Source organism: Camelus bactrianus, unplaced genomic scaffold (assembly GCF_048773025.1).
Source record: "Camelus bactrianus isolate YW-2024 breed Bactrian camel unplaced genomic scaffold, ASM4877302v1 HiC_scaffold_34, whole genome shotgun sequence".
NCBI classification, from domain to species: Eukaryota; Metazoa; Chordata; class Mammalia; order Artiodactyla; family Camelidae; genus Camelus; species Camelus bactrianus.
The window spans coordinates 3397097-3413217 of NW_027413949.1; positions in this window are offsets into that span (position 1 = coordinate 3397097).

The window sequence follows — 16121 nt, forward strand, 5'->3', positions numbered from 1 at the left end:
GACTTCTCTATTGGTTAGAACTCGCTCCGAGAGAGTTTTTCTGCGAAAACTTCGTCATTTTTGAACCTGGTGTTTAGAAAACGCTGCAAAATCTGAGAAAATACTTCTAAGAATCAATATTCAATGTATTGAGATGAAAGTTCGGTAATCCGCACGCTAACAACTCTGTAGTGAATATTTGTCGAATCCGAGATACGTGAAGTGTGTTCGGAACACAGAATATCACGGTGAGCGAATCTATGTAAAATACATGTCTCTTGGGTAGAATTTGCTCTAAGAGTATTTTCTGAGAAATCTGCCTCATTTTTGAATCTGGCGTTTGAAAATCTCTGCAAAATCAGAGAAAATGCTTCAAAGTGTCAATATGCCTTGTATTGTGATGCAAGATCGTAAAACCTCATGCAAACAAATTTGTGGTGAATATTTTTAGAAAGCGTTATGCATGAAATGTGATCATATCACGGAAAATCCCGGCGAAGGAATCTATGAAAATTACACAACTATTGGTTAGAATTCGCTCCAAAAGTTTTTCCCCTGAGAAAACTGCCTGATTTTCCAAACTGGCATTAGGAAAAAGCTGCAAATTCAGAGTTAATGTTTCTAGTTGTAAATATGCCATGTATGGTGGATGAAACTTCTGTAATCTACATTTTCACAACTCATTCGAGAAAGTTTGTTGAAACCTGGATGCATGTAGCGTGTTCGGAACACGGAATTTCACGGTAAGCGAATCCATGTTAATTACATGTCTATTGGTTAGAACCCGCTCCAAGAGGTTTTTGCCGTGAAATCTGCCTTATTTTCGAAACTGGCGTTTGGAAAACAGTGTGAAATGACATAAAATGCATCTAAGCATCTATATGCTTTCTATAGTGAGAAAGTCCTGTAATCCACATGCAAACAACACTGTAGTGTATTTTTGTCGAAACTTTTCTGCATGTAGCATGTTCGAAAAACGTAATTTCACAGCGGGAGAATCTATGTAATTTACATATCTATTTTGTAGAACACGCTCCAACAGTTTTTCCTTTGAAAACTGCCTGATTTTCGAAACTGCTTTTAGGAAATATCTGCGAACTCAGTGTTAATGATTCTAGGTGTCTATATGCCTTGTATGGTGGATGAAAGTTTTGTAATACACATGTACACAACTCATTAAGAATGTTTGTCAAATCCGTGATGTGTGAAGCGCGTTCGGAACATGGACTGTCACGGTGAGGCAAACTATGTAAATTACATATCTCTTGGTTAGAACACGCTCCAGGAGCGTTTTACAGAAAAATCTGCCTTATTTTGGAAACTGGGGTTATGAGAACGCTGCAAAATCTGAGTAAATTCTTTAAGGTGACAATATGTCTTCAATGGGTTATTAAAGATGTGTAATCCACATGCTAAGAACTCAGCAGTGAATATTTGTTGAATCCGTGGTGCATGGACTGTTTTCGTAACACGGAATGTTACGGTGAAGGTATCTAAGAAAATGAGATGTCTATTGGATAGAACATGCACCATGAGAATTTTTCTGCGAAAACTGCCTGATTTTCGTAACTGACATTAGGAAAACCTGCGAAATGTAAGTAAATGTTTCTAGGTGTAAATATGCCTTGTATTGTGGTTGAAAAATCGGTAATCCACATGCTCACGGTCATTAAAGAATGTTTGCCGAAGCCGTGATGAATGTAACGTTTTCGGAACACGGAATGTCTCGGTGAGTGAAGCTCTGAAAATAACAATTCTACTGGTTAGAACTCGCTTGAATTGAATGTTTCTGTGAAAATTTCATGATTTTCGAAACTGGATGTTAGGAAAAACCAGCGAAATGAGAATAACTACTTCTAGGTGTAAATATGCCTTGTACGGTGGATGAAAGTTCGGTAATCCACATGCTCACACTCATTAAAGAATGTTTGTCAAACTCGTGATGCATGTAACTTTTTTGGAATACGGAATGTCATAGTGAAGGAAACAATGTAAGTTACATGTCTATTGAGTAGAATTCACTTGAAGAGAATTTTTTTGCAAAATGTGCCTCATTTTGAAAACTGCCATTAGGAGAACCCTGTGAAATGTGAGTAAATGCTTCTAAGTGTCAATATGCCTTGAATGGTGAATGAATGTCCGGTAATCCACATGATAATAACAGTGTAGTAATTATTTTTTAAACCGTGATTTATGTAGCGCTTATGGAAAATGGAATTTCACGGTAATGAAACTATGGAAATTACAATTCTATTGAGTAGAACGAGCTAGAAGAGAATTTTTTTGCCAAAATTGCATGATTATCGAATCTGAAGTTTGGAAAAAGCTGCAAAAAGTGAGTAAATATTTGCAGGTGTAAATGTGCCTTTATGTTGCAGAAAGTTTGGTAATCCACATTTTCACAACATATTAAAGGATCTTTTTCTAATCCGTGATGCATGTAGCATGTTCAGATCGTGGAATTTCACGGTGATTGAAACAATGTAAATGACTTCTCTATTGGTTAGAACTCGGTCCGAGAGATTTTTTCTGCTAAAAAATTCGTCATTTTTGAACCTGGCGTTTGGGAAACGCTGCAAAATCAGAGAAAATAGTTCTAAGAATCAATATTCAATGTATTGAGATGAAAGTTCGGTAATCTGCATGCAAACTACTCTGTAGTGTATATTTGTCGAATCCGAGATACGGGAAGTGTGTTCGGAACACAAAATATCACGGTGAGCGAATCTATTTAAAATAAATGTCTCTTTGGTAGAATTTGCTCTAAGAGTTTTTCTGAGAAATCTGCCTCATTTTTGAAACTTGCGTTTGAAAATCTCTGCAAAATCAGAGAAAATGCTTCAAAGAGTCAATATGCCTTGTATTGTGATGCAAGATCGTAAAACCACATGCAAACAAATTTGTGGTGAATATTTTTAGAAAGCGTTATGCATGAACTGTGATCATATCACGGAAAATCCCGGCGAAGGAATCTATGTAAATTACACAACTATTGGTTAGAATTCGCTCCAAAAGTTTTTCCCTGAGGAAACTGATTGATTTTCCAACCTGGCATTAGGAAAAAGCTGCAAATTCAAAGTTAATGTTTCTAGTTGTAAATATGCCATGTATGGTGGATGAAACTTCTGTAATCTAAATGTTCACAACTCATTCGAGAAAGTTTGTTGAAACCTGGATGCATGTAGCGTGTTCGGAAAATGGAATGTCACTGTGAGGGAAACTATGTAAATTACATTTCTATTGGGAAGTACTCGCTCCACGAGTATATTTCTGCAAATCTGCCTCTATTTCAAAACTGGCATTAGGAAAAATTTTCTAAATATGAGTAAATGGTTCAAAATGAAACATGGCTTTTATGGTGGATGAAAGTTCGGTAATCATTATGCAAACAACTCTGTAGTGAATATTTGTCGAATCCGTGATGCATGTAGCATGTTCGGAACACGGAATTTCACGGTGAGCGTATCCATGTTAATTACATGTCTTTTGGTTAGAACCCGCTCCAAGAGTTTTTTGCCTTGAAATCTGCCTTATTTTCGAAACTGGCGTTTGGAAAACAATGTGAAATCACATAAAATGGATCTAAGCATTTATATGCCTTCTATAGTGAGAAAGTCTATTATTCCACATGCAAACAACTCTGTAGTGTATTTTTGATCAAACATTTCTGCATGTAGCATGTACCAAACACGTAATTTCACAGCGGGAGAAAATATGTAATTTACATATCTATTTTGTAGAACATGCTCCAACAGCTTTTTCCTTTGAAAACTGCCTGATTTTCGAAACTGCTTTTAGGAAATATCTGCGAACTCAGTGTTAATGATTCTAGGTGTCAATATGCCTTGTATGGTGGATGAAAGTTTTGTAATACACATGTACACAACTCATTAAGAATGTTTGTCAAATCCGTGATGTGTGTAGCGCGTTCGGAACATGGACTGTCACGGTGAGGCAAACTATGTAAATTACATATCTCTTGGTTAGAACACGCTCCAGGAGCATTTTACTGAAAAATATGCCTCAGTTTGGAAACTGGTGTTATGAAAAAGCTGCAAAATCTGAGTAAATGCTTTAAGGTGACAATATGTTTTCAATGGGTTATTAAAGATGTGTAATCCACATGCTAAGAACTCAGCAGTGAATATTTGTTGAATCCGTGGTGCATGGACCGTTTTCAGAACACGGAATGTTACGGTGAAGGTATCTATGAAATTGAGATGTCTATTGGATAGAACATGCACCAAGAGAATTTTTCTGCGAAAACTGCCTGATTTTTGTAACTGACGTTAGGAAAACCTGCGAAATATATGTAAATGTTTCTAGGAGTAAATATGCCTTGTATTGTGGTTGAAAAATCGGTAATCCACATGCTCACGGTCATTAAAGAATGTTGTCGAAGCCGTGATGAATGTAACGTTTTCGGAATACGGAATGTCATAGTGAAGGAAACAATGTAAGTTACATGTCTATTGGGTAGAACTCACTTCAAGAGAATTTTTCTGCAAAATGTGCCTCATTTTGAAAACTGCCATTAGGAGAACCCTGTGAAGTCTGAGAAAATGCTTCTAATTGTCAATATGCCTTGAATGGTGATTGAAAGTCCGGTAATCCAAATGTTAATAACAGTGTATTAATTATTTTTTAAACCGTGATTCATGTAGCGCTTATAGAAAATGGAATTTCACGGTAATGAATCTATGGAAATTACAATTCTACTGAGTAGAACGAGCTAGAAGAGAATTTTTTTGGCAAAATTGCATGATTATCGAATCTGAAGTTTGGAAAAAGCTGCAAAAATGGAGTAAATATTTGCAGGTGTAAATGTGCCTTTATGTTGCAAGAAAGTTCGGTAAACCACATTTTCACAATATATTAAAGGATCTTTTTCTACTCCGTGATGCATGTACCGTGTTCAGAACGTGGAATTCCACGGTGATTGAAAAAATCTAAATGAATCCTCTATTGGTTAGAACTCACTCCGAGAGAGTTTTTCTGCGAAAACTTCGTCATTTTTGAACCTGGCGTTTAGAAAACGCTGCAAAATTTGAGAAAATACTTCTAAGAATCAATATTCAATGTATTGAGATGAAAGATCGGTAATCCGCATGTTAACTACTCTGTAGTGAATATTTGTCGAATCCGAGATACGTGAAGAAGTGTTCGGAACACAGAATATCACGGTAGCGAATCTATGTAAAATACATGTCTCTTGGGTAGAATTTGCTCTAAGAGTTTTTTCTGAGAAATCTGCCTCATTTTTGAACCTGGCGTTTGAAAATCTCTGCAAAATCAGAGAAAATGCTTCAAAGTGTCAATATGCCTTGTATTTTGATGCAAGATCGTAAAACCACATGCAAACATATCTGTGGTGAATATTTTTAGAAAGCGTTATGCATGCAGTGTGATCGCATTACGGAAAGTATGGGCGATGGAATCTATGTAAATTACACATCTATTGGTTAGAATTCGCTCCAAAAGTATTTCCCTGAGAAAACGGCCTGATTTTCCAAACTGGCATTAGGAAAAAGCTACAAATTCAGATTTAATTTTTCTAGTTGTAAATATGCCATGTATGGTGGATGAAAGTTCTGTAATCAACATGTTCACAACTCATTCGAGAAAGTTTGTTGAAACCTGGATGCATGTAGCGTGTTCGGAAAATGGAATGTCACTGTGAGGGAAACTATGTAAATTACATTTCTATTGGGAAGTACTCGCTCCACGAGAATATTTCTGCAAATCTGCCTCCTTTTCAAAACTGGCATTAGGAAAAACTTTCGAAATATGAGAAAATGCTTCAAATTGTAACATGGCTTTTATGGTGGATGAAAGTTCGGTAATCCTTATGCTAACCACTCTGTAGTGAATATTTGTCGAATTCGTGATGCATGTAGCGTGTTCAGAACACAGAATTTCACGATGACGGGTTCTATGTAAATTCCATGTCTATTGGGTAGAACTCGCTCCAAGAGGATTTTTCTGTGGAAAATGCATGATTTTAGAGACTGACATTAGGAGAATACTACTAAATCAGAATAGAATTTCTATGTATAAATATGCACTGTAAGGTGGATTAAAGTTCGTTAATACACATGTTCACAGCTCATTAAAGGATGTTTGTTGAATCCGTGGTGCATGTATCGTGTTCAGAACACGGAATGTCACGTTGAGTGAAACTAGGTAAATTACATATCTTTTGGTTAGAACTGGCTCCAAGAGCATTTTTCTGCCCATTCTGCCTCATTTTCAAAACTGGCGTTCAAACTAACGTGTGAAATATGAGAAAATTTTTCAAAGTGTCAGTAAGCCTTGTATGGTGGATGATAGTGCTGTAATCCACTTGCTAACAACTCTGTAGTGAATATTTGTCACATCTGAGATGCATGTAGCGTGTTCAGAACACGGAATTTCACGGTGAGCGAATCCATGTAAATTACATGTCTATTGGTTAGAACCCGCTCCAAGAGGTTTCTACCATGAAATCTGCCTTATTTTAGAAACTGGCGTTTGGAAATCACTGAGAAATCACATAAAATGCATCAAAGCATCTATATACATTCTATAGTGAGAAAGTCCTGTAATCCACATACAAACAACCCTGTAGTGTATTTTTGTCGAAACTTTTCTGCATGTAGCATGTTCGAAACACGTAATTTCACAGCGGGAGAATCTATGTAATTTACATATCTATTTTGTAGAACACGCTCCAACAGTTTTTTCCTTTGAAAACTGCCTGATTTTCGAAACTGCTTTTAGGAAATATCTGCAAACTCAGTGTTAATGATTCTAGGTGTCAATATGCCTTGTATGGTGGATGAAATTTTTGTAATACACATGTACACAACTCATTAAGAATGTTTGTCAAATCCGTGATGTGTGTAGCGCGTTCGGAACATGGACTGTCACGGTGAGGCAAACTATGTAAATTACATATCTCTTGGTTAGAACACGCTCCAGGAGCATTTTACAGAAAAATATGCCTCAGTTTGGAAACTGGTGTTATGAAAACACTGCAAAATCTGAGTAAATCCTTTAAGGTGACAATATGTCTTCAATGGGTTATTAAAGATATGTAATCCACATGCTAAGAACTCAGCAGTGAATATTTGTTGAATCCGTGGTGCATGGACCGTTTTCGGAACACGGAATGTTACGGTGAAGGTATCTAAGAAAATGAGATGTCTATTGGATAGAACATGCACCATGAGAATTTTTCTGCGAAAACTGCCTGATTTTCGTAACTGACATTAGGAAAACCTGCGAAATGTAAGTAAATGTTTCTAGGTGTAAATATGCCTTGTATTGTGGTTGAAAAATCGGTAATCCACATGCTCACGGTCATTAAATAATGTTTGCCGAAGCCGTGATGAATGTAACGTTTTCGGAACACGGAATGTCTCGGTGAGTGAAGCTCTGAAAGTAACAATTCTACTGGTTAGAACTCGCTTGATTTGTATGTTTCTGTGAAAATTTCATGATTTTCGAAACTGGATGTTAGGAAAAACCTGCGAAATGAGAATAACTACTTCTAGGTGTAAATATGCCTTGTAAGGTGGATGAAAGTTCGGTAATCCACATGCTCACACTCATTAAAGAATGTTTGTCAAACTCGTGATGCATGTAACTTTTTTGGAATACGGAATGTCATAGTGAAGGAAACAATGTAAGTTACATGTCTATTGGGTAGAATTCACTTGAAGAGAATTTTTTTGCAAAATGTGCCTCATTTTGAAAACTGCCATTAGGAGAACCCTGTGAAATGTGAGTAAATGCTTCTAAGTGTCAATATGCCTTGAATGGTGAATGAATGTCCGGTAATCCACATGTTAATAACAGTGTAGTAATTATTTTTTAAACCGTGATTTATGTAGCGCTTATGGAAAATGGAATTTCACGGTAATGAAACTATGGAAATTACAATTCTATTGAGTAGAACGAGCTAGAAGAGAATTTTTTTGCCAAAATTGCATGATTATCGAATCTGAAGTTTGGAAAAAGCTGCAAAAAGTGAGTAAATATTTGCAGGTGTAAATGTGCCTTTATGTTACAGAAAGTTTGGTAATCCACATTTTCACAACATATTAAAGGATCTTTTTCTAATCCGTGATGCATGTAGCGTGTTCAGAACGTGGAATTTCACGGTGATTGAAACAATGTAAATGACTTCTCTATTGGTTAGAACTCGGTCCGAGAGATTTTTTCTGCTAAAAAATTCGTCATTTTTGAACCTGGCATTTGGGAAACGCTGCAAAATCAGAGAAAATACTTCTAAGAATCAATATTCAATGTATTGAGATGAAAGTTCGGTAATCTGCATGCAAACTACTCTGTAGTGTATATTTGTCGAATCCGAGATCCGGGAAGTGTGTTCGGAACACAAAATATCACGGTGAGCGAATCTATTTAAAATAAATGTCTCTTGGGTAGAATTTGCTCTAAGAGTTTTTCTGAGAAATCTGCCTCATTTTTGAAACTTGCATTTGAAAATCTCTGCAAAATCAGAGAAAATGCTTCAAAGAGTCAATATGCCATGTATTGTGATGCAAGATCGTAAAACCACATGCAAACAAATTTGTGGTGAATATTTTTAGAAAGCGTTATGCATGAACTGTGATCATATCACGGAAAATCCCGGCGAAGGAATCTATGAAAATTACACAACTATTGGTTAGAATTCGCTCCAAATTTTTTTCCCTGAGAAAACAGCCTGATTTTCCAAACTGGCATTAGGAAAAAGCTGCAAATTCAGAGTTAATGTTTCTAGTTGTAAATATACCATGTATGGTGGATGAAAGTTCTGTAATCTACATGTTCACAACTCATTCGAGAAAGTTTTTGAAACCTGGATTCATGTAGCGTGTTCAAAAAATGGAATGTCACTGTGAGGGAAACTATGTAAATTACATTTCTATTGGGAAGTACTCGCTCCACGAGAATATTTCTGCGAATCTGCCTCCTTTTCAAAACTGGCATTAGGAAAAACTTTCGTAATGTGGGATAATGCTTCAAATAGTAACATGGCTTTTATGGTGGATGATAATTCGGTAATCCTTATGCTAACAACTCTGTAGTGAATATTTGTCGAATTCGTGATGCATGTAGTGTGTTCAGAACACGGAATTTCACGATGACGGGTTCTATGTATATTGCATGTCTATTGGGTAGAACTCGCTCCAAGAGGATTTTCCTGTGGACACTGCATGATTTTAGAGACTGACATTAGGAGAATACTACTAAATCAGAATAAAATTTCTATGTATAAATATGCACTGTAAGGTGGATTAAAGTTCGTTAATACACATATTCACAACTCATTAAAGAATGTTTGTTGTATCCGTGGTGCATGAAACGTGTTCAGAACACGGAATGTCACGGTGAGTGAAACTAGGTAAATTACATATCTTTTGGGTAGAACTGGCTCCAAGAGCATTTTTCTGCCAAATCTGCCTCATTTTCAAATCTGGCATTCAAACTACCGTGTGAAATCTGAGAAAATTCTTCAAAGTGTCAGTAAGCCTTGTATGGTGGATGATAGTGCTGTAATCCACTTGCTAACAACTCTGTAGTGAATACTTGTCACATCTGAGATGCATGTAGCATGTTCGGAACACGGAAATTCACGGTGAGCGAATCCATGTAAATTACATGTGTATTGGTTAGAACCCGCTCCAAGAGGTTTTTGCCGTGAAATCTGCCTTATTTTCGAAACTGGCGTTTGGAAAACACTGTGAAATCACATAAAATGCATCTAAGCATCTTTATGCCTTCTATAGTGAGAAAGTCTATTATTCCACATGCAAACAACTCTGTAGTGTATTTTTGCCCAAACATTTCTGCATGTAGCATGTACCAAACACGTAATTTCACAGCGGGAGAAACTATGTAATTTACATATCTATTTTGTAGAACACGCTCCAACAGTTTTTTCCTTTGTAAACTGCGTGATTTTCGAAACTGCTATTAGGAAAGATCTGCGAACTCAGTGTTAATGTTTCTAGGTGGCAATATGCCTTGTATGTTGGATGAAAGATTTTTAATACACATGTACACAACTCATTAAGAATGTTTGTCAAATCCATGATGTGTGTAGCTCGTTCGGAACATGGACTGTCACGGTGAGGCAAACTATGTAAATTACATATCTCTTGGATAGAACACGCTCCAGGAGCATTTTACTGAAAAATATGCCTCAGTTTGGAAACTGGTGTTATGAAAACGCTGCAAAATCTGAGTAAATGCTTTAAGGTGACAATATGTCTTCAATGGGTTATTAAAGATGTGTAATTCACATGCTAAGAACTCAGCAGTGAATATTTGTTGAATCCGTGGTGCATGGACAGTTTTCGGAACACGGAATGTTATGGTGAAGGTATCTATGAAAATGAGATGTCTATTGGATAGAACATGCAACAAGATAATTTTTCTGTGAAAACTGCCTGATTTTGTAACTGACGTTAGGAAAACCTGCGAAATATAAGTAAATGTTTCTAGGTGTAAATATGCCTTGTATTGTGGTTGAAAAATCGGTAATCCACATGCTCACGGTCATTAAATAATGTTTGTTGAAGCCGTGATGAATGTAACGTTTTCGGAACACGGAATGTCTCGGTGAGTGAAGCTCTGAAGGTAAAAATTCTACTGGTTAGAATTCGCTTGATTTGAATGTTTCTGTGAAATTTCATGATTTTCGAAACTGGATGTTAGGAAAAATCGTCGAAATGAGAATAACTACTTCTAGGTGTAAATATGCCTTGTAAGGTGGATGATAGTTCGGTAATCCACATGCTCACACTCATTAAAGAATGTTTGTCAAAATCGTGATGCATGTAACTTTTTCGGAATACGGAATGTCATAGTGAAGGAAAAAATATAAGTTACATGTCTATTGGGTAGAAATCACTTGAAGAGAATTTTTGTGAAAATGTGCCTCATTTTGAAAACTGCCATTTGGAGAACCCTGTGAAATGTGAGAAAATGCTTCTAAGTGTCAATATGCCTTGAATGGTGAATGAAAGTCAGGTAATCCACATGTTAATAACAGTGTAGTAATTATTTTTTAAACCGTGATTCATGTAGCGCTTATGGAAATTGGAATTTCACGGTAATGAAACTATGGTAATTACAATTCTATTGAGTAGAACGAGCTAGAAGAGAATTTTTTTGCGAAAATTGCATGATTATCGAATCTGAAGTTTGGAAAAAGCTGCAAAAAGGGAGTAAATATTTGCAGGTGTAAATGTGCCTTTATGTTCTAGAAAGATCGGTAATCCACATTTTCACAACATATTAAAGGATCTTTTACTAATCCGTGATGCATGTAGCGTATTCAGAACGTGGAATTTCACGGTGATTGAAACAATGTAAATGACTTCTCTATTGGTTAGAACTCGGTCCGAGAGATTTTTTCTGCGAAAACTTCGTCATTTTTGAACCTGGCGTTTGGGAAACGCTGCAAAATTTGAGAAAATACTTCAAAGAATCAATATTCAATGTATTGAGATGAAAGTTCGGTAATACGCATGGGGACTACTCTGTACTGTATATTTGTCGAATCCGAGATACGGGAAGTGTGTTCGGAACACAGAATTTCACGGTGAGCGAATCTATGTAAAATACATGTCTCTTGGGTAGAATTTGCTCTAAGAGATTTTTCTGAGAAATCTGCCTCATTTTTGAACCTGGCGTTTGAAAATCTCTGCAAAATTAGAGAAAATGCTTCAAAGTGTCAATATGCCTTGTATTGTGATGCAAGATCGTAAAACAAATCTGTGGTGAATATTTTTAGAAAGAGTTATGCATGCACTGTGATAATATCACGGAAAATCCCGGCGAAGGAATCTATGTAAATTACACACCTATTGTTTAGAATTCACTCCAAAAGTTTTTCCCTGAGAAAACGGCCTGATTTTCCAAACTGGCATTAGGAAAAAGCTGCAAATTCAGAGTTAATGTTTCTAGTTGTAAATATGCCATGTATGGTGGATGAAAGTTCTGTAATCTACATGTTCACAACTCATTCGAGAAAGTTTGTTGAAACCTGGATGCATGTAGCGTGTTCGGAAAATGGAATGTCACTGTGAGGGAAACTATGTAAATTACATTTCTATTGGGAAGTACTCGCTCCACGAGTATATTTCTGCAAATCTGCCTCTATTTCAAAACTGGCATTAGGAAAAATTTTCTAAATATGAGTAAATGGTTCAAAATGAAACATGGCTTTTATGGTGGATGAAAGTTCGGTAATCATTATGCAAACAACTCTGTAGTGAATATTTGTCGAATCCGTGATGCATGTAGCATGTTCGGAACACGGAATTTCACGGTGAGCGAATCCATGTTAATTACATGTCTTTTGGTTAGAACCCGCTCCAAGAGTTTCTTGCCTTGAAATCTGCCTTATTTTCGAAACTGGCGTTTGGAAAACACTGTGAAATCACATAAAATGGATCTAAGCATTTATATGCCTTCTATAGTGAGAAAGTCTATTATTCCACATGCAAACAACTCTGTAGTGTATTTTTGCCCAAACATTTCTGCATGTAGCATGTACCAAACACGTAATTTCACAGCGGGAGAAACTATGTAATTTACATATCTATTTTGTAGAACATGCTCCAACAGCTTTTTCCTTTGAAAACTGCCTGATTTTCGAAACTGCTTTTAGGAAATATCTGCGAACTCAGTGTTAATGATTCTAGGTGTCAATATGCCTTGTATGGTGGATGAAAGTTTTGTAATACACATGTACACAACTCATTAAGAATGTTTGTCAAATCCGTGATGTGTGTAGCGCGTTCGGAACATGGACTGTCACGGTGAGGCAAACTATGTAAATTACATATCTCTTGGTTAGAACACGCTCCAGGAGCATTTTACTGAAAAATATGCCTCAGTTTGGAAACTGTTGTTATGAAAACGCTGCAAAATCTGAGTAAATGCTTTAAGGTGACAATATGTTTTCAATGGGTTATTAAAGATGTGTAATCCACATGCTAAGAACTCAGCAGTGAATATTTGTTGAATCCGTGGTGCATGGACCGTTTTCAGAACACGGAATGTTACGGTGAAGGTATCTATGAAAATGAGATGTCTATTGGATAGAACATGCACCAAGAGAATTTTTCTGCGAAAACTGCCTGATTTTTGTAACTGACGTTAGGAAAACCTGCGAAATATATGTAAATGTTTCTAGGAGTAAATATGCCTTGTATTGTGGTTGAAAAATCGGTAATCCACATGCTCACGGTCATTAAGGAATGTTGTCGAAGCTGTGATGAATGTAACGTTTTCGGAATACGGAATGTCATAGTGAAGGAAACAATGTAAGTTACATGTCTATTGGGTAGAACTCACTTCAAGAGAATTTTTCTGCAAAATGTGCCTCATTTTGAAAACTGCCATTAGGAGAACCCTGTGAAGTCTGAGAAAATGCTTCTAATTGTCAATATGCCTTGAATGGTGATTGAAAGTCCGGTAATCCAAATGTTAATAACAGTGTATTAATTATTTTTTAAACCGTGATTCATGTAGCGCTTATAGAAAATGGAATTTCACGGTAATGAATCTATGGAAATTACAATTCTACTGAGTAGAACGAGCTAGAAGAGAATTTTTTTGGCAAAATTGCATGATTATCGAATCTGAAGTTTGGAAAAAGCTGCAAAAATGGAGTAAATATTTGCAGGTGTAAATGTGCCTTTATGTTGCAAGAAAGTTCGGTAAACCACATTTTCACAATATATTAAAGGATCTTTTTCTACTCCGTGATGCATGTACCGTGTTCAGAACGTGGAATTCCACGGTGATTGAAAAAATCTAAATGAATCCTCTATTGGTTAGAACTCACTCCGAGAGAGTTTTTCTGCGAAAACTTCGTCATTTTTGAACCTGGCGTTTAGAAAACGCTGCAAAATTTGAGAAAATACTTCTAAGAATCAATATTCAATGTATTGAGATGAAAGATCGGTAATCCGCATGTTAACTACTCTGTAGTGAATATTTGTCGAATCCGAGATACGTGAAGAGTGTTCGGAACACAGAATATCACGGTAGCGAATCTATGTAAAATACATGTCTCTTGGGTAGAATTTGCTCTAAGAGTTTTTTCTGAGAAATCTGCCTCATTTTTGAACCTGGCGTTTGAAAATCTCTGCAAAATCAGAGAAAATGCTTCAAAGTGTCAATATGCCTTGTATTTTGATGCAAGATCGTAAAACCACATGCAAACATATCTGTGGTGAATATTTTTAGAAAGCGTTATGCATGCAGTGTGATCACATTACGGAAAGTATGGGCGATGGAATCTATGTAAATTACACATCTATTGGTTAGAATTCGCTCCAAAAGTATTTCCCTGAGAAAACGGCCTGATTTTCCAAACTGGCATTAGGAAAAAGCTACAAATTCAGAGTTAATGTTTCTAGTTGTAAATATGCCATGTATGGTGGATGAAAGTTCTGTAATCAACATGTTCACAACTCATTCGAGAAAGTTTGTTGAAACCTGGATGCATGTAGCGTGTTCAGAAAATGGAATGTCACTGTGAGGGAAACTATGTAAATTACATTTCTATTGGGAAGTACTCGCTCCACGAGAATATTTCTGCAAATCTGCCTCCTTTTCAAAACTGGCATTAGGAAAAACTTTCGAAATGTGAGAAAATGCTTCAAATTGTAACATGGCTTTTATGGTGGATGAAAGTTCGGTAATCCTTATGCTAACCACTCTGTAGTGAATATTTTTCGAATTCGTGATGCATGTAGCGTGTTCAGAACACAGAATTTCACGATGACGGGTTCTATGTAAATTCCATGTCTATTGGGTAGAACTCGCTCCAAGAGGATTTTTCTGTGGAAAATGCATGATTTTAGAGACTGACATTAGGAGAATACTACTAAATCAGAATAGAATTTCTATGTATAAATATGCACTGTAAGGTGGATTAAAGTTCGTTAATACACATGTTCACAGCTCATTAAAGGATGTTTGTTGAATCCGTGGTGCATGTATCGTGTTCAGAACACGGAATGTCACGTTGAGTGAAACTAGGTAAATTACATATCTTTTGGTTAGAACTGGCTCCAAGAGCATTTTTCTGCCCATTCTGCCTCATTTTCAAAACTGGCGTTCAAACTAACGTGTGAAATCTGAGAAAATTTTTCAAAGTGTCAGTAAGCCTTGTATGGTGGATGATAGTGCTGTAATCCACTTGCTAACAACTCTGTAGTGAATATTTGTCACATCTGAGATGCATGTAGCGTGTTCAGAACACGGAATTTCACGGTGAGCGAATCCATGTTAATTACATGTCTATTGGTTAGAACCCGCTCCAAGAGGTTTCTACCATGAAATCTGCCTTATTTTAGAAACTGGCGTTTGGAAATCACTGAGAAATCACATAAAATGCATCAAAGCATCTATATACATTCTATAGTGAGAAAGTCCTGTAATCCACATACAAACAACCCTGTAGTGTATTTTTGTCGAAACTTTTCTGCATGTAGCATGTTCGAAACACGTAATTTCACAGCGGGAGAATCTATGTAATTTACATATCTATTTTGTAGAACACGCTCCAACAGTTTTTTCCTTTGAAAACTGCCTGATTTTCGAAACTGCTTTTAGGAAATATCTGCAAACTCAGTGTTAATGATTCTAGGTGTCAATATGCCTTGTATGGTGGATGAAATTTTTGTAATACACATGTACACAACTCATTAAGAATGTTTGTCAAATCCGTGATGTGTGTAGCGCGTTCGGAACATGGACTGTCACGGTGAGGCAAACTATGTAAATTACATATCTCTTGGTTAGAACACGCTCCAGGAGCATTTTACAGAAAAATATGCCTCAGTTTGGAAACTGGTGTTATGAAAACACTGCAAAATCTGAGTAAATCCTTTAAGGTGACAATATGTCTTCAATGGGTTATTAAAGATATGTAATCCACATGCTAAGAACTCAGCAGTGAATATTTGTTGAATCCGTGGTGCATGGACCGTTTTCGGAACACGGAATGTTACGGTGAAGGTATCTAAGAAAATGAGATGTCTATTGGATAGAACATGCACCATGAGAATTTTTCTGCGAAAACTGCCTGATTTTCGTAACTGACATTAGGAAAACCTGCGAAATGTAAG